Source organism: Pyxicephalus adspersus, chromosome Z (assembly GCF_032062135.1).
Source record: "Pyxicephalus adspersus chromosome Z, UCB_Pads_2.0, whole genome shotgun sequence".
Lineage (NCBI taxonomy): Eukaryota > Metazoa > Chordata > Amphibia > Anura > Pyxicephalidae > Pyxicephalus > Pyxicephalus adspersus.
Genome location: NC_092871.1, coordinates 51,545,266 through 51,565,087, shown reverse-complemented (window position 1 = coordinate 51,565,087; position 19,822 = coordinate 51,545,266). Strand labels below are relative to the sequence as shown.

Below are 19,822 nucleotides of genomic sequence, written 5' to 3'. Positions count from 1 at the left end.
ATGAGTAAACCTGGGTGATCCAGCAAACCTGGAATGGATTTCAGCAAGTAATTTGCTATTTGTTTTTAAGGGTATATCTGTTTTTATTTGAATTTTCAAAGTTACATTTCAACAGGACAGTCATAAGGAAGAATATTATGAAAATAAGACATGTTACATTCAATAAAAAACAACAATAAAAAACACATATGATATAAAGTAATGACAATATGGGGGGATTGAGGATACTAGGGGAGGCAAATGGGGGTGGGGGCACCTAGGATTCATGTTAGCAATTTTTTTTTACGTTTTCTGGATCACCCAGGTTCACCGATGAAAGTGTATACTCTCCAGTCTTGGGGAGCTTTAATAAATTAGGGCCATCAAATCAGTCGCTCATCCTTAGCTGACTATACAATCAAAAATAAACAGAATAGGGAGGGCGCACGCATGTGGCTTGCCAGATGGACGTGTGCTGAGTGAGCTCCGCTCAACTCCGGGCATCTAGCAAGAATCGTAGTGTGTCTTTTGGACCGCTTACCCCTACCTTCTTAAAAATCAGGCCTCACATTCCAAGATGGCACCGTCCTCTTCACCTCACGCATCCCCAGCTTCCTCTCTCCCCGGTCTCGGTGATGGCATCAGAAGACAGCCTGGATGCTATCCCCAGTTTTTTCAGGGAACCAATGCAGCGTGAGGACCCTGTTTTCCTGCAAAAGCTGAGGGCCATGATTCGTGAGGTGCTTTCCCATGCTTCTGCTGCCATTACAGCTGAATTGCGGCGTGACTTGCGTGAGATTGGTCACCACACTGAGTCCCTGAAAACTTGCATGGATGACTCCATGACAGTTCTTGAAAGTCTGGACTAGGATATGGAGTCTGCCCAGAAAGAAATCTCCTTACTAAAAGCTCAATTGGAGGATTGTGAGAACCGTTCGCGTCGAAGCAACCTTAGGATTAGAGGCAATACAGAGTCTGTCATTGACGTGCAGGGTTATATTTTGGCCCTTTTCCAAGATTTGGCCCCTGAAACCCACCTGAATGGATGGAGATGGACAGGGTTCATCATTCCTTAGGCCCCAAGAAGCAGGATGGCCCACCCAGGGACATTGTGGCGAAATTTTACTTTTTTCACACAAAGGACATGCTTCCATCTAAAGCTCGCAATGTTTCTCGCCTATTATTTCAAGGCACAGAATACAGTTTGTTTGCTGACCTAACCCCTTCCACTCTGGCCAAATGCCGACCTTTGCGCCCCTATCTTCAAATGTTGTCATCTAATGGAATCAGATACCGCTGGGGATTTTCTTTCAAGCTGATGTTCCAATTCCAAGGCTGGCAGTATCAAGTTACTACACCTAAGGAAGCGCATGCTTGTTTGGACTAGGCAGACTTACTGCAGCCTATTTCATCTACGGCACCATTAGTTCAACTAAATTCTACTGTTCCGTGCACAGCTTCTCCTGTTTCTGCAAGCTCTTCCCAGCGTCTGGTGGTACGCTCCCAAGTTTTAGCCCGGCTGGGCGACGATACTGCTTTGATTTTCAGCATTTCTTTTTCATTTTTTGTTTGTTATAGTCTTTTTTCTGCTGTATTATGGCAGTTTGTCCAAGGACTCTTTTGATTCCCATGTTTTTTACAGCCCGGTTGTTTGATTCACGTCTTCTCATTGGATTACACTGAATCCCTACACTTGGACAGTGGGGAATGATGTAATTGGTTTTGGATGGGTCCGTAGAGGCCTTCGAGCCTCCCAGGTCCCTTCTTTCCTTTGTTGAGGGGCTCTAGGTTCTTTTTTGTTTTTTTCTTTTGATTTATATGTGTTTTTCTGTTTTTTGTTGTTTATGTGTATTATGTGCATTATTGATTGAGTTCTGGTTTTTGAAGATGTCCAGTAACTTTCTGGATATGACCGATGTCTTTCTATTTCTGCCAGTTCATATATGACTCTCCGCATTTTGTCTGTTAATGCGCAGGGTTTGAACTCTCCTGTAAATAGAAAGAAAGTGTTCAATTATTGTCACTCTTCTGGGATAGATGTAACTTTTATTCAAGAAATGCACTTTTCTCTTTCTTTTTGCCCAAAGTTTATGCATTTCTGCTACCCCCAGGTCTATTTTGCATCAGCTGCAATAAAACAAAGAGGTGTGCTTTTGGCAATTCACAAGAGATTATCATTCGTCTGTATTCACCAAGTGGCAGACCCTGATATCCGTTATATGATTTTGCCCGGTACTATTCAAAATGCTGCATCCTTTTTTCAAAAGAGAAGGAGACTAGATTGCACTCTAGTGGCACTCTGATTTGCTGTGGTGATTCCAACATTGCTTTCAATAGTACACTTACCAGGTGTTCCAAATCATCTTCTACTCCCTCTTCGGATCGTAAGGTTATCTTAGAATGTTTCAAAGACATGGGTCTGATGGACGTGTGCCGTGAACTCCACCCCTTGACCCGTAACTATACATTTTACTCGGCCCCACGAGATTCCTACTCTAGGATCGACCACATGTGACACAACTGCTGTGTCCTGGTCTGATCACGACCCAGTGGTGATTACTTGTAAATCATTAGTGGTTCAGTCGCATGCCTGCATGTGGTCGAATATTGACTCCCTTTTGTCGCACCCTGATATTATTCGAAAACTGGTTGATGTTTCTAAAGAATTTTGTATATTGAATGAAGATTCAGTGTCATCTTCTGCGATGCTGTGGGTTCAGTGGTGAGAGGTCATCTTATTCAATTGGCTTCAGCTAAAAATGGTGAACGCACCCAAGCCCAAGTCGGTTTAGAAGCTGAGTATGCCCGGTTAGTACAACTACATAAATTAACTCCTAAACCGGGTATGTCTATAGCTCTACGGAAAGTTCATAAGGAACTGAATTTTTGTTTGACTCACACAGCTGAATGTCAATTGCAATGAACCAAACATAAATTCCACCATTTTGGAAATAAACCGGGTACTCTTTTAGAGAGAAGACTTTGAGCCGTTACCCCAAAGAATGCCCTGATTACGCTGCGTACTGCACTAAACGGCTCACTAGTAATCCCCTTGATATTGTGCAGGAATTTCGACCCCAGCTTTCGGATTTAGATTGGGCCCCTCCAGACTTTGATGAGAGAAAAGCTGATCGGTTCTTTGACAATGTTAGTTTGCCTAGTCTAAGGTCCTCTGATCTGGATAAATTACAAGCCGATTTTTCTACTTTAGAGATTGCAGTAGCCATTAAGTCCCTGAAATCTGGCAAGAGACCTGGTCCTGATGGTTTCTCGCCATTATTTTATAAGAAATTGTCCAATGTAATTTTGCCTCATTTATGAACTCTCTTTAACGACTTGAAACAAGGTATCCCCTTACCCCCAGTATCTTTGAAAGCGTCTATAGCTATGATACCAAAGCCATCGACTGACCCTAGTTCTTGGGCCAACTATAGGCCAATCTCGATGTTGAATGTTGTTGTTAAGATCTTTGTCAAAATTTTGGCTTCCAGGCAAAATGTGCTATTGAACGACCTAATCCATGGTGATCAAGTGGGCTTTGTCCCTGGATGTCAAGCAGGGGACAATGTTCGCAGAGTCCTAAATGCAGTTATTGCATTTAGCGAAATCCAAATCATTTGAATGTATGCTACTTTCTCTGAAAGCGTGGAAGTTTTTTAAATCAATTTCGTGGACCTATATGTTCTATGTCTTGCTGAAATGGGGAATTGGTAATGAGTTTTTTCACTGGATAGCTCTGCTATATGCTTCTTCCTCAGCCCTAATTAGATATGTGCGTTTTACATCAGCACCTTTTTGGATTTCACAGGGTATCGGACAAGGCTGCCCACTTTCACCCATTCTATTTATACTAGCCCTTGAACCGCTAGCAGTGGCTATTCAGGCCAATCGAGATATACAGGGCATCAAAGTTTTTAATATAGAACACAAGATCATGCTTTTTGCCAACGACATATTATTGTCGATTACAGCGCCAGTTACAACTTTGTCAAACTTGGGTTCACTGTTTGTTAAATTTGTGGAAATTTCAGGTTTGGTCATAAATGATAATAAATCGAACGCCTTAAACGTTACTTTACCACCATCAGTGGTGGGGGCTTTGGAACCCCATTTTGCCTTTAAATGGTTGGAAACCATCCCCTATTTGTTAATAAAAATTACATTTCGACTTTCTTCGTTGTATTAGGCTAACTACCCACCACTTTTTAAAGGAACTTTCCATCCTACGTTCTCAATGGCGGCATTACCCTTTACCGTGGTTGGGTAGGATCCATGCCATCAAAATTACATACCTTCCGAAGTTGCTTTACCTGTTTCGCATGCTCCCCATACCTGTTCCCTTACAGGTCCCTAAGACGGAACAATGGAAAGTATTACTGTTTTTTTGGCATCCAAAAAGACCCTGTGTTCCGGAAAAGGTGCTACATCGAACTAGGTCGACAAGAGATCTCTGAGTTCCGAATTTCTATAATTATATGCTGACGGCCCAATTGGCTCTACTGGTAACACTTCATTGATCTCGAGATTCACCTATTTGGGCTCAAATATACGCGGGGGAATTACCCTTGGTGCCGTAACATACCATTTTATGGCTGCCCCCAACTAAACGGCCTTTGGTAGCCGACCCTACCCTGTCCTATGCATTGGGGTTATGTGATAGATTTTGGGATAGAACGGCCAGCAGGTTTGGTTCCTAAACACACGGCCTTGATTGGGATCCTAAATTGTCCTACTTTCGAACCAGCGTTTGATAATCCCTTAGCTTTTCACGAGTGGGCAGCACAACCTGTTCATTTCTGATTTGTTTTAGATTTCTGGGGTCAAATCATTTGAATATTTACAGGAGCATTGGGAACTGCCTTCCAGCAAATTTTACCGATATATCCAAATTAGCCATTATCTTACAGAGCTTCTTGGGGACACAACAGTCTCTCCTCTTAGGCTGATGGGTTTTGAGTCATGTTGTTTAAAAACTTCTGGTTCCGCTGGCCTGATATCTTTTTTTTTATGTAACATTACTCCAGATGAACATACATACCCTTCAGTACAAATCAAAATGGGAGTTTGACTTCGATTCTACCCTTGTTAGTGAGGAGCGGGAGGAGATTTGGCAAGCTGTGGCCAGTTGCTCACCAAACATGATTGCACGAGAAAATGCATATAAAGTTTTATTCAGGTGGTACCTGACCCCCGCCAGAATTTCAAAGTTTGTTTAGGGGAGCAACCCTCACTGTTTCAGGAGATGCGGTGCAATGGGTTCCTTTTTTCATATTTTAAGGGATTGCCTCAAAATTTCAAAAGGCTTTGGATCAGAGTCTATAGTCATGTTAGATCAGTTTTGAATGTGTCAATCCAGAAGGACCCCTGGAAAGCTTTACTTCATAAACCAAATCACACTTTCCCCAGACACACACACAAATTAATCTCATTTATGTGCCTGTCTGTCTTAGTTTTCAGGCAGTGCTATTGAGATTATCAGACACAATGGTCCTCGAAAGGATGACAGCCGTTGTTACTGACTAAATTTTTTAAGGTCTGGTCGCCTTGGTTGGATCACCATGCTTCACCTGATTTAGACCGCAGAATATTTCATTTATGATTTGTTACCCATTTCAATTTTCTTAATTATTATTTGTTATGATAAAAATTGTTGCTAAAACATACCAAAAACAGTGTCAAAAGCTCTGGATGAACATCAACAACAAAATTGTGTTAGCATAAAAAGCATACAACCGACTATTCACTTGCACATCAGGTTTTTTAAAAAATATATTTTGGTATAATCCTATTGGATTAAGGATCCAGTTATTTACCAATATCAATATTGTGGACAAAGTGAAATTAGAATGTGAGTAAATTTTAAACAATTGCTCCCATGAACTTATGAAACTCTTAATCAGATATTACAATTAAGAAATACTTGAGTTAGAACAGGAATTGGAACTTGTTTGCACTTAATACAGTACTCCTATGACAACCCCCTCTTTTGAGTCCAAAAGTCAGGAACTAAAAATTTGTTTAGAAGAATTGAATTCAGATCCTATTAGTAAGGAATATATATAATTTGACATTGACCAGTTCCAATAATGTGAACAAAGTACCTCTATTAGACACCCAAATCACTCCAATTTCCCTGTAATAAAGGTAAAATTTGTAACAAATGTGAACACATAACACCAAATGTTGAGCCCCATTATACACTATGTTCAGTCAAGATACGATTGCATGTTTTTCTAAATATACAGACCCCCAATACAGTGACACAAAGTTATGCAACACACAGCACTACATCTTCAGTGGCCACTTAAGCAAATAGTTTTTCTAATAATACTATACTAACACCTGGTGAGGCTACTGTTCCCACTTTTACTTCAACAGCTATTTCTAATGTACCCACGTTAACTTCAACACTTCCTTTCACCACACTTAATTTTTCATCTAATTCATCACTGTCTGCTATTCCCAAAATGAAATCCAATTTTTCAGAAAAACAAAATCCCTTTTATTTAGAAAACAGGGAACATAGATCATTACCTGACCAAGCTAACATCCCCCCAGTCTTTAATAGATGTTATCAATTTTGTCTTGCACTGCATAGGTGTGAGATCAGATGACACAGATCTCATGCGCATGCGTGAGATCGGCAATTTTTTATTCCATTAATGAAAGGGCTCCTTCTACTCATGATCAAAACCAGGGCATGTGCAGAAGGAGCAGCCAGGAGCCTCCCTAGATGCGTGACGTAGGTATGCCAGGAGGCTTTGCGCTCCCATCAAGACAGAAGGGGAGGTGCTTCACTTAAAAAATTAAATAAATAAATACCCTTTTATGTAAAGTAAGAAATCTGAGTTTAGGTCAGCTTTAAGCATATATCTCCCAGGAATTCCCTACTTTTCCATTTTTGCCCAGATGGTCAAGAAAGCAATTTCTATGTTGTAAAATACATAAGAATCCTTTATGCATTTACCCATGGAAGCACATTTGGACAAGTCTGAAAAGTCAGGTATAAGATATTAGCCAGGCCTAAGCCTGGCAGAGGCAGAAGGTCTTTAAGGGGCTTCCTAAAACATTAGCTGAGTATCATATTAGAGGCAGAAAAAGTGTAATGGTCACAGGAATAGCTTTTTACAACACGTCATCTAGATAAAACTCCCCATGATCAACACATGTGCAAGCTTTTTACTTAGCTAAAACTGAATCAATTTTAAGGATTTTAAAGGGATTAATTATAGAGTGTATCACATACACATGTGACATATTATGTTATTAAAAATTCAAAGACATCTTAGCTGTTACAGAAACATTGTTTGTACATCCAATCCCACACGCTTTTCTCACGCGCTTTTTACAAAATGAGCTTCCTCAGGACTGAAGAGACCAGTATCATATATGAAATCATATCTGCTAGGTATTAAAACGAAAAAGGAATAGCCACAACTACTTCCATTAACTTTCACGATGGCAAAGCCAAAGGGGGGAGCAGACCAGGCAGTATCAGTACTGATTTTAACTATCAACCCAACCTCTTAGTTTGTATGTAAAATTTTTGTGGGCCATATTATAAGGTCTAAAAGTTTAGTTGTACTTATTAATCATTTTATTCCTGATCTGGGGATGTGCAACACTGTAGAATTTCACGGGTGCAGACTAATTTGAAATGGTCACATGATTGTGAATTTGTAAGTGTGATAAGTGACCAGTTAATAACACACCAATACCAGTTTCTACACAGTCCCTATAAAGGTTCCCAACACAGCCTGTAGTGCATTGGGGCATCACATCGAAATGTGAATTTTGTTTGAGCTTTTACATTGTGTGGGTCTAGGCAAATTGAATCAAAAGCACTATGTTTACTCAATATATTTCCTCAATTAGGCACCTCTGGCAACAGTTTAGCCTGTGAGAAAACAACAATGATTGGCTCATGTTTTCACACTCAATTGCTTCCCTGCCCCTCCTAAACATCTGTTGTCAAGAGTTTATAGAGGAGATTGATGTTGCACATCCATCAGAGACATTTATTAGAGGTTATTGCTCACTCTATTTGAGGGTGAAGTATACTGTTACTAAACCACAGATTAGGTCAGCAAACTAGATTTTAAATAGAAAAAAATGTTTATGCATATTTAACTTTGTCCATTTATTCTGTAGTTGCAAAGAACTGCGGGACCGTGGTGTGATTTTGACCGGTTGGTACACAATATACCTGGATAGTGTAAATCCCCTTATGGTTTTGTGTGACATGCACACTGATGGAGGAGGATGGCTAGTAAGTGGATATGGTCAGATAACCAAATCTTCTTTTGCTGAATGAAAATTATACAATGAAATATTAGGGTTCGGAGAAACATCACAAAATGGTTGTCTGTGGCCTTGGAAGACATAGAAAATATACCAACAAATAAATATACAATTGTGTTCAGAATAATAGCAGTGTGATTAGAAAAGAGAATAAAGCTCAAAATCCTTATTATAGTATGCACACAAATACATTTAAAACACTGCACATTCTATTCCAAATCAAAACAATTTTGTGTTATTCCTTTACAGAACGTAAAGAAAAGGGAACATTTAGGTTGTATTCTATCTGTAATCTTCTTGAAAAGCTCAAACCTTCACTGTATGAACTGAAAAAGGTTACACGATTTTACTTTCCTTTGAATCATTGAACTAATATTTATTAGCATGTCCTGGTTTTGTTCAGAAGCAGCATTTTTTTTGTCACCACACAAGGTTTTCCATTCCCATGTCTGGGAATTGGGCTGGTCACTCAATAACGTCAATCTTGTTGGCCTGGAACCAAGACTTTGCTCATTTACTGGTATATTTGTCTTGATGAAGCAGCAATTTCAAATGCATTTCTTCTTTAGCATAAAGCAACATGACCTCTTCAAGTATTTTTTTGTATTCAAACTAATCCATGAACACTGACATGTGATCAATAGCCAGAAAACCACAGTATGAGAAACATCCCCATATCATGATGAATGTGCCATTATGCTTCACTGTCTTCATGATGTACTGTGGCTTGAATTCAGTGTTTGAGGGGTGGGCTGACAAACTGTCTGTGGCCGTTTAGACCCAAAAAGAAACATCTTACTTTCATCAGTCCACAAAATGTTGTGCCATTTCTCTTTATGCAAGTCAATCTGTTCTTTGGGAAACTGTGACCTCTAAAGTGTGTCTTTTTTACAACTTTGGGACTTTGCTGGGGTTTCTTGCTTATAGCTTGTTTTTTTAATGGGCCTCCTCTAATTGTAACAGTACTCACAGGTAACTTTAGACCTTTTTTTATCTCCCAGGTTTCACTTGCCTTTTAAAAGCTTTTGAGATCATTTTAGCTGATCAGCCTATGTTCTGCACTTTTTTTGTTTTTCTTTCTCCAATCAACTCTATACAAAAAAATAGGTATTGCGAATGACAAATTAGTACAAACAATGACACAGGAGGAGCAGGGGACCCTGCCCAAAAGAGCTTACAATCTAAGAGGAGGGGGAAGTAGCACACAATGGGAGGGGTAATATGAAATGGTGGGTAAGAAGTGAGAGTTTAAGAGACAAAAGAAGACACTCTTTTAACTGTGCAGAAGTAGGTGCAAGCTGAATATGATGAGGAAGAGAGTATTAGTGATTGGAGGGCAGTCCTAAAAAAGTCTTGGAGCCATGCATGTGATGAGGTTATGAGTGAGGAGGTCATTAGTAGGTCATTGGAGAATCAAAGAGAGTGGCTAGGGTTTTTTTCTATCAGGTATGAAAATGTAGGTGGGACAATAAACTTTATTTATGGTAGCAGAAAGATATTTACAGAAGATCAAATAATCATGAAACAATGGGAATAAGAGAACAAATTATTACAACACAGTAGTAGGTTTACAATCTGCAGAGATGTATATCAGTTTAACCATGTTCAGAAATAACATTTATATTCAGTATGACAATATTTATTACCTGACTACCTTTTATAACAAAATCTGGAACATTGGGGAACATTTAATAGCTAGAGATTTGGTGTGTAGACGTCGGCTGTTACTTTAATGGGGACCGTTGGTTGTACTAATCTTAGCAGAAGCCCTTGTCAGGGGAATTTGAGAGCATGCCAAGTGGAGTAGCTGTGATGGTGCAGAATTTGTTGTAGTTCTCTAAATTTAAGAGAGTATTGCATGAAATCCTACAGTTGTTGAAAAACTTAGATACTTAGTTGTCATTAGTTTCATTTGCTATAAAATATTACTTGCATTAAGGCTATCACTATGTATAGGTTAGGTTGTTAGTGGTGTATCCATTGTTGAATATTGTTCTTCTAGGAGGCATAGAGAGATCCAAGCTTGTTTGCCCCTTTCAGGGGTTTGTCTGTGAACTATTCCCAATACCCAAACAAACACAGTATCAGTTCGAGGAGTATTGTCACCTTAGTAGTTTGTCTTACATAAGTGAGAACTGTCGTCCAGAATGTTTTTTGTTTTATCTAGGTTCAGTTTCAGAAACATCCATGATGAGATGGCTGACATGCAGACCTTCTCCAGGACTGAAGGAGACGAGTCAGGGGTGGATAGATATAACACCTACAGGGAGGAGAGTAGGAATTACCATTGAAAGAGACTTGAAGGTAGCAGTCAGGCAGGTAGGAAGTAAATTAAGAGAGAGCCGTGTCACTGATACTAATGGAGTTCTGAATTTCAGGGGGGTGAGCAACAGTGTCAAAAGCAGAGGAAAGATCAAGGAGAAGGAGCAGGGAAAAGTTGCCTTGAGACTTAGCTCTGATGAGGTCATTGGCCACTTTAGTAAGGGCTGTTCCAGTGGAGCGGGCAGCTTAAAAGCCAGACTGGAGGTGAGTAAAGGAGACAATTGATGCTCAGATAGTCAGTGAGTCATTTATAGGCAAGACACTTAAGAAGTTTGGAAACATATGGGAAAAGGGAAATAGGACAGTAGCTAGGAAGTGCGGAGGGGTCCAGTGAGGGCTTCTTCAGGATTGACACACCAATTGCAGCATGTGCAGTTGTATGTGAAGTCAGTAGCTTCCTTGTATGGAGACTATTAGCACATGCTGTGAACAAAGAACAATCTGGAGTAATTAAAACATGTTCTTGTTTGCAGTACAATGAGGGAGATAACAACAAACATCAAATGATTCTTTACTGTAATTACCCTTCCCTTTTCATAGCTCCAACAGAGGTTACAATCAAACAGAGCAAGCCTAAACGAACACAGGCACTTGTGCCCTATAATTAAGTAACCTATTGGTAATGTTCTTTTCATGAATTAAATTTTTATTTGTTAGACAACAATTGAATATGTACTGTATAGTACAAAATTGAAAGAAAACCTAATTTTAAACAATTTATAAATTTAAAGAAATTAAATACGATTGACTCAAAACTATCAAAGTTTACTTTCAAACTGCTCTGAAAAAAGGTAATGCATGAATAAACAGTATTTCTTCAAGGAGTATATAAACATTCGTTTTCTTTAAAAATATATATATTCTTAAATTAATGACATATAGGGTTGTATTTATAAACTATTTGTCTGTCGATTTGCTCTAGACTTCTCCATAATTTTCGCTTAAACAGATAGCATTTCCTATTGTGACAGCTGTGCACTTTGGAGATTGGCCAATAGATGGCAGAGCAAGTCATTATTTGACTAAGGCTATGCCCCTGATTCATCAATAAAATCCGCGCACGCTGGAAGCGCGAAAGTACGCGCGGCCATCGATCGCGGTTTACCGGGGTCCGGACTCGAGTGTGCGTGGACACTCGCCTCACTGCCAGCCGGATTCCTGCCTTCATAATAATAAGCAATAGGGGGCGCGAATCTGCCAATTAAGGCGATTGGATTTCAGCTGCGCGATTAAGGAGGATCTGGCGTACGATTTCGGATCGCGAATACGAATGCGCGAGCGATAATCCGATTCTGCTTGATGAATCAGGGGCTATGCCTAGAGATACACGACCATCTGTTGGTGAATTTCAGACAAATTGACAGGGAATAATTTATAAATAGAGCTCATAGTTTGACATTTTTGTCATCTTTAAATAACATTAGTAAATGCAAATACAAAATTTTCTGTGCCTATTTGCTTAGTTCACCTAGCAAGTACTTTCCCAATGGTTTTGTTATTAAAAGGTAATATTTTTTTGTACTGCTTGCAACTAATTTACCAGCAAGCTATGCTGAAAAGCTTTTATTTATCTAGGATGGCTATGCTTTTTCATTCTAGAATTGTTACACTCTTGAATTGGGCTGTGAGCAGCTGTACCAACTCAGTGGACTTTTACCACAGTTCCTGCTGAATAACTGTTCTGTTCACGTGCTGCTTCAGCATCCACACAACAGGGAAACATGAAGAAAGGGAAAAACATTTGTTTTGTAGTAAGGGGTCTATTTTAAAATTGTAAATCTAAATCAGCATTCAATGATGGATAATGTTCCAAGTACAGTTGTTTTCAAAGGGAGTAATATAAATAGACATCTAAATTTTATTTTGAACAATTTTAATTCTACCTTGCTGCAAATCTCTTTAGTGTTGTAACCTTTTTTTCTACATGCAGTATATCCAGTAAGTCCAGAAAATGCAATTATATCTACCCACCTCTTCGTTCTCAGCAAAGATGATAATATATGCAATTTATATTAATGAAAACTGTGTTCTGTAAAGAAAATTTTGTTGGCAGAGTTGGCCAACAGCTGAGACTGACAACAGCATATAAAATTGTGTGCTTCGGTCTTCAGTACTGTGAGTCCTTGCCTATTTTTGGCCAGACAATGGTTCTGTAAATGTTTTTATTCAATGTACTGGTAATAGAACAAATTTTACACACCGAGCAGCAAGAAGTGTTCAAAGCAAAATCTAGAAAATGCTCGCTGAAAATATCTAAATTTTCTCTCAGGTATTCCAAAGACGTGTTGACGGCTCAGTGAACTTTTACCAGGACTGGAAAGCTTACAAAACAGGATTTGGCAGTCAGCTTAATGAGTTCTGGCTAGGCAATGATAATATTCACCAACTTACAGCCACAGGTAAATAATAAGTACTAGGCATAGCAATTTTGTATTGTCAAATTGTTATTAAAATTGGAAATATAATTGTACCACTGTCATTTTAGGTTTTATTTAAATAAATTTGTATTTATTGTTGTGAATATATAAAATATTTATGTTGCAAACACACATTTAATATAGTGCAATTGTGACACAAAATAGCAAACAGAGAGAATAGGAAAGGCTGTTTGCCTTAAAGCTATGTCTTTCTCATTGAATCTCTATACTTTCCTTATAAACATAGCAGGCAGGGAGGAGTTATGTTTCTAAAAAGAACCTTTATTGACTTTAGTAACTTTCCTATTTTACAGGAAAACAGACAGATCTAGCCAGGGATATGTAAAAAGTGTCTATATCACCATATTGTAAACATTTTTGCAGTCCTGAACATGATGAACAATACAAAAAAAACTAAAACCATATTGCTTTCTTTTTTCTTTTTTTTTCTTTAAAAAAAACTGTTTTCCAGGTTCTTATGAGCTTCAAATTGACCTACAAGATTTTGATTACAACAACACATATGCCACATACAACAATGTTAAGGTGGAAGGCGAAAAAGATCTTTATGGTCTACGATTCAGCACTTTCACAGGAGGCTCAGCAGGTAAAATATTGGCCATAGAGTTTGCTTTCTTTGTCTTTGATTGGCTTCTCTCTCTGCCTCTGGCACTTCTAGCATGGACTTCCTTTTTAAGGGTTTCCTACTACCTTTACAATCTCTATTCGGCAGGTTACAATTTTTTACTGCATACAAATTGTGTTTTTTTTTTTAATTTCTGGTCAACAGGTGCATACCTAATTGCTGTTTTTTATTCAAGTAACTTACATATTGATTGATGGAAACATTTTCTATTGGCTGAGCTCAATAACTTAAGCAACAATTAGTATATACAATTTACTATAAGATGTTATTTCTAAAGCTTCTTTTTACTGCCTATTTAGACAAAACCTATAGACATTAAAATCAATAGAGAGACGCAGAAGATAAACAGTGCCTGATTTGCTACTTTTTTAGGAAAACCAATATTGTTCTGTGAAAGTAGTGCCATGGGTGCACAGTGCAGTAAATATTCAAGTGTAAAACAGAAATTGTATATACATTTTTTAAAAACAGCTGAAAAACATAAACCTAAAACCATTAAAGTTTAATTTTATTTTTATTTTTCTTCAGGTGACTCTCTTAATATTCACAAAAATCGTGCTTTTACTACAAAAGACAAGGACAATGACAGAGCTGACAAGAATAACTGTGCAGTGTTGTATTATGGGGCCTGGTGGCACAGTTCCTGCCACGATTCAAATCTAAATGGATTATATAGGGGGAGCCAACACAAAAAAGGGCACTGGTGTTATCTGGAGTTCCTTCCGAAAAAATGACTACTCCTTGAAAATTTCTGAAATGAAATTTCGTCCTGTGTAATACAATACATGTTTGGCTTTATTAGAGTGTTAAAATTGTATTTATTGTATTGGTCATTCATGGCCTCATTTATAAAACACAAAACTGTGCTTATAAATATATAGTAGGTATGTTAATCAGAGAAATAATAATAATGAATTAAAGTAAAGGGGATAATAGCAAAATATTAAAAAAAAATAAAAACTGACTTTACATACGTTTGGCTTGTTAAAAAAAGTATTATACTGTTTTTGTCATTCATGGCCTCATTTACAAAACACAAAACAGTGATATATATAATATATATATACACACACTCACAGTAGGTATATTTTTCAGAGAAAAAAATAAATATAAAAAATATAAAAACAGACTTTAAATCTAAGGTCCAGGAGGCTATAACAGATGTATTATATATTTATATATATATAAATATAACACCTGACCTTAACCACTGAAACTTTCTGACCTTAAACTTTAAACTAACTCTAGCAGCAGCACACTTATTACGAATATATAAAGAGGCACTTTCCATTGAAATTCTTACATCATGTTGCAACTCCACCTATCTTCTGACTCCAAGACAGTATGTTGATGTTTTGCACACTATGAATACAAATTCACAACCTGATAAAGGAGCCCTTTATGTAGGCACTATACGAGTGTTCCCCATAACACAAACTTTTTTAAAAGACCCATCAATACTGACTACTAATGTTGTTGTTCGAATTTGGGTCGTCCTAATGTTTGACCTGAATATGGCTGTTCGAATTCGGGTTGAACCAATGCGAATTTTGTTGGATTCGACGCCCCGAATTCGACCCTCCCACAATGCCTAGGGACCTCCTCCATGATGCCTAGGGTCCTCCAGTAACAGCAGGGATGCTCCCCTCCATGTTTGTTGTGGCAGGCAGTTGATTGGCTGTCTGTCACTGCATGCAACACAGGCAGCTATTGTCCTATATAAGGCCAGGGCGTGTCTGCATTTACCACTCCTGACAGAGATTTGCTAGCATCACAACCTTTCTGTGCTGCTTGGCTTGCTTTGTCAAAGTAAAAAAAAGTGCTTTACTTAGACTGTGTCACACTCACACTATTAGTCAGTAGATTGTTGGATTGTACTGTATTGGTGCAGTCCTGAAATCTACTGTACTCAGATAGGTAGAATGTTTCACTGTTAGCTAGATAGATAGATAAATAGATAGATAGATAGATAGATAGATAGATAGAGGGATAGATAGATAGATAGATAGATAGATAGATAGATAAATAGATAGATAGATAGATAGATAGATAGATAGATAGATAGATAGATAGATAGTCAGTCAGTGTGTTACATACACGCAGCCAGAGGCACGGTAAAAATACATATATAAATACACATATAAATACATATATTTCATTCTGATACCACTTGCTATCTATCAAAATAAACAGAAAAAGTTCTGTATTTCTGTAAAAAAAAATACAGATATTTAATTCTGATACCACTTGCTATCAAAATAAACAGAAAAATTTCTGTATTTCTGTAAAAAAAAAATATGGATATTTATCTCTGATACCACTTGCAATCTATCAAAATAAATACAAAAATGTCTGTATTTCTGTAAAAAAAATATGGATATTTATCTCTGATAGCACTTGCAATCTATCAAAATAAATATAAAAATTCCTGTAGAAAAATACAGATATTTAATTCTGATAGCACTTGCTATTTATCAAAATAAACAGAAAAATTTCTATATTTCTGTAAAAAATACAGATATTTAATTCTGATATCACTTGCAATCTATCAAAATAAATATAAAAATTTCTCTATTTCGGTAAAAAGATACAGATATTTAATTTAATTCTGATACCACTTGCTATCTATCAAAATAAACAGAAAAAAATCAGTATTTCTGTAAAAAATATGGATATTTAATTCTGATACCACTTGCAATCTATCAAAATGAACAGAAAAATTTCTGTATTTCTTTAAAAAAAATACAGATATTTAATTTTGATACTCCTTGCAATCTAACAAAATGAACAGAAACATTTATTATTATTATTATTATTATTATTATCATTATTAAACAGGATTTATATAGCGCCAACATATTACGCAGCGCTGTACATTAAATAGGGATGTATTTCTGTAAAAAAAAATACAGATATTTCATTCTGATCCTACTTGCTATCTATCAAAAAAGCCATAAAAACTTCTGTGTTTCTGTGAAAAAAATACAGATATTTATATTTGATACCACTTGATATCTATCAAAAAGGACAGAACATTTTATGTATTTCTCTACTAAAAATACAAATATTTATGAATCACACAGCCCCATTACAAGTGATATAGGCCTCAAAGTAGATAGAGGCAAAGGGCCCTGAGGGAGGTGCTCGGTAAAAAAAATTAGCCAGTTACACAGCTCCATTGCAAATTATAGACCTCAGAGACAGAGTAGAAGTAAAGGGCCACAAGGGGGAGGAGTAGAAGGAGATGCCGAAGGCTGTGAACCTGCTCTTCCCGTGAAGGTGTCAGCAGGTCGTGCAGCAGTTGACGACTAATCAGTACACTCTGCAGAGGGGGTGTTGAAGTCATTGCCGATCCAAGCTTTATTCAATTTAATAAAACTGATTTGGTCAACATTTTCTGCGGAGAGCCGAATCCGCTTGTGACTCATTACCAGCTGCACTGAACGCCCTTTTAGATAACACACTTGTGGCTGGGCAGGCAAGGATCTGAATGGCATGTTCTGCCAGCTCCAGCCACTGCTCAAGCTTTGATATCCAGTAGCCCAGTGTGTCCTGGCTTTGCAGGTTGCAGATGTCCCATGTAGAGCTCAGGTATTCCTGCACCATGACCGAGTAGCGCTGCTGAGTGTCATTGGCAATTGCTGCACGATTGGCGGCTTGCTTTCACTGAAAAAAAGTCTGCATAGTTTGGCTTAGACGACCTCTACCGCTGCTGCCACTCATGCCGCCTAAGGCAGTTGTTTGGCTCTCATGGCTGGTGGAACTGCAATAGGGATCATTGCTGCTGCTGCTTACAAGCACTTCTTGGTAGTGCTGCATTTTAAGTCCCCTGTATTGGGGCAAGATGAGTTGTTGTATCTCAGGCTTGTAAGTGGATCCAGTAATGTAGCAATTCAATAGTCGTCAGTCTTTGTTTTTATGTGTTGTATGCGCGGATCTTTGGCTATGCACCCCTGCATGAAGGCTGTCATGTGTCTCAAACTTCCCACAGCTGAGGTAATTCTGGACCCACACTCTTGTGGGTCGAACAGCAGCACAGGGTCGTCCTCCTCCTCCGCCTGGTTTTGCCATCCACGGAACATGCCGCCTTGTGTGTGGGTGGATGGATGCCATGTACCCTCAATACCCTCCTCTGCCCCTTCCTCCCCTTCTCCCATGCCTGCAATGTCCTCCTCATTCTCTTCCACCTCCTCCTTTTCCTGGATTTGTGATGCACTACGCCTAGTAGGCACGCATGTCCGAGATGATGTTTGAAATGTCATCTCTTGATGCAGCGTCCGCTCTGTGTCGTGCCTGAGATCCACCATCATCTGTTCCAGCAGGCATATGATGGGGATGGTGTCACTGACACAGGCCTGATCTCTGCTGATCATACTGGTCGCCTCTTCAAAAGGTCACAATACTGTGCACAAGTCTTCAATTTGCAGCCACTCCACAGGGCTGAAGAAAGGTATGTAGGTATACGCCTGAAACGAACAGACTCTGCCACGTAATCCACCACCGCTTTCTGTTGTTCAGCCAGCTGCTGCAGCATGTAAGAGGTGGAATTCAAACGTGTGGCCAGATCACAAGTTAACCGGTGTACTGGCAGGTTGAGATTTTGCTGTAAATCCACCAATCTGGCACTGGCTGTGTACGACCGGTGGAAATGCGCTGACAACTTTCTGGCCTTCAGTAACAGCGGCTGGAGGCCTGGGTAATTCCTAAGGAAGCGCTGTACTATCAGGTTCATGACGTCAGCCAGGCAAGGTACGTGTGTGAGTTTCCCACAACGCAGGGCTGCCAGCAGATAGGCCTCGTTGTCACACACGACCTTACCTGGCTGAAGTCTGTTGGGAGTTAGCCATATGTCCTCCTGCTTCCGCAAGGCACTTAGAATGGCTGCGCCCGTGTGGCTGAGGGAACCCAGGCTTCGCAACCTCAGGACTGCATGGCAACATCTGAATTGTGCACCGAAATAGCAAACTGCAGGTTGTTGCTGGTGGTGAACAGATGCTGCTGAATGGGAGGTGCTGGGTCTCCACAGCAAAGTGTCCATAGAGGAAGAGGTTGAGGCACAAGAGTCAAAGCCTTGTTGCAGCTGCATCTTCCCCTCCTGCCACCAAAATTACCCAGTGAGCTGTATAGGAAATATTTCTTCTCACTCCATGCTTGCTCAACCAACTGTCGGTTGTCAGGTGCACCTTGCTAGAAAACGAGTGGACACATTGCTCTGCACGTGTTCATGCAAATAGCATTTTTCTGCAAAATACTGTCGCTTAGGCATAACGTACTGTGGGTTCGCGCAGAGGAATGCGTATCGGAACACATTGGAATCAATCCAGCTGTGCATTTGCCGCATTGATTAGCTTTGTTTTCGGGTCATTTGGGCCATATTTCCTCTTGCGCTCCAGCATTTGGGGGATGGAAGGTTGGATGCTGCTAATGCTAACCACAGAAAGATTGCACAATGGGGTAGAGGTTGTGGGGGATGGCAATGATGCCTGGTCTTGACTGCTAGCAATGCGACAATCAGCAGCCGATCTGCATTGCAGCTCCTGCTCACCGCTGGTGGAGCCTGAAAAAGGTAATGCTCGGCTACATGCCCCACTCAAATTGCTGGCAGCAGCACGGGTAACTTTGGTGGCAGAAGAAGGAAAGGCAGCGGAGGAAGATCGAGCAGTTTGAGCTTGCTTCTTGGGCGGAGGTGGTCGCACAGAGCTCTGTGTTTTTACCAGGTGTTCCCGCCAGGTTACCGGGTGGTGACTTTTTAAATGTGTGCTCATGCAACTTGTTCCAAGTTTGTTTGTGTTTTTGCCTTGTTTCAAGTGTTGAGCACACAGTTTGCAGATGACCATAGTGTTCTCTTCACTATGGACATTAAAAAATGTCCACACGGGCGAACATCTAACTGGGCCGAAAGGTGCTTTGGAGCTGGTGCTGGTGGCTCGTGGTGGCGGTCCGCGGTTGTTGAGGCATAGCTGTGGTGACAGGCAGCTTCTGATGATGGAGGACTATGACTTGCCACACTGGTACGTGAAGAATGCAGAGTAATATTTTGCAGGGTGTCAATACATATGTGTCGAAGCTGTAGCTATTGGAAACAGGAATGGATGAACAAGATTCCAATCTGTCCCTACCTACTATGTAGCGAAACCACATGAAAGGAAACGGGCTT

General features: G+C 39.4%; 1 pseudogene; it reads left to right on the top strand.

Annotated features, from left to right (window-relative positions):
- Nucleotides 1-614: 614 nt before the first annotated feature.
- LOC140344406 (ficolin-1-like) lies at nucleotides 615-14,558 on the top strand (annotated as a pseudogene).
- The last annotated feature ends 5,264 nt before the right edge of the window (nucleotides 14,559-19,822 follow it).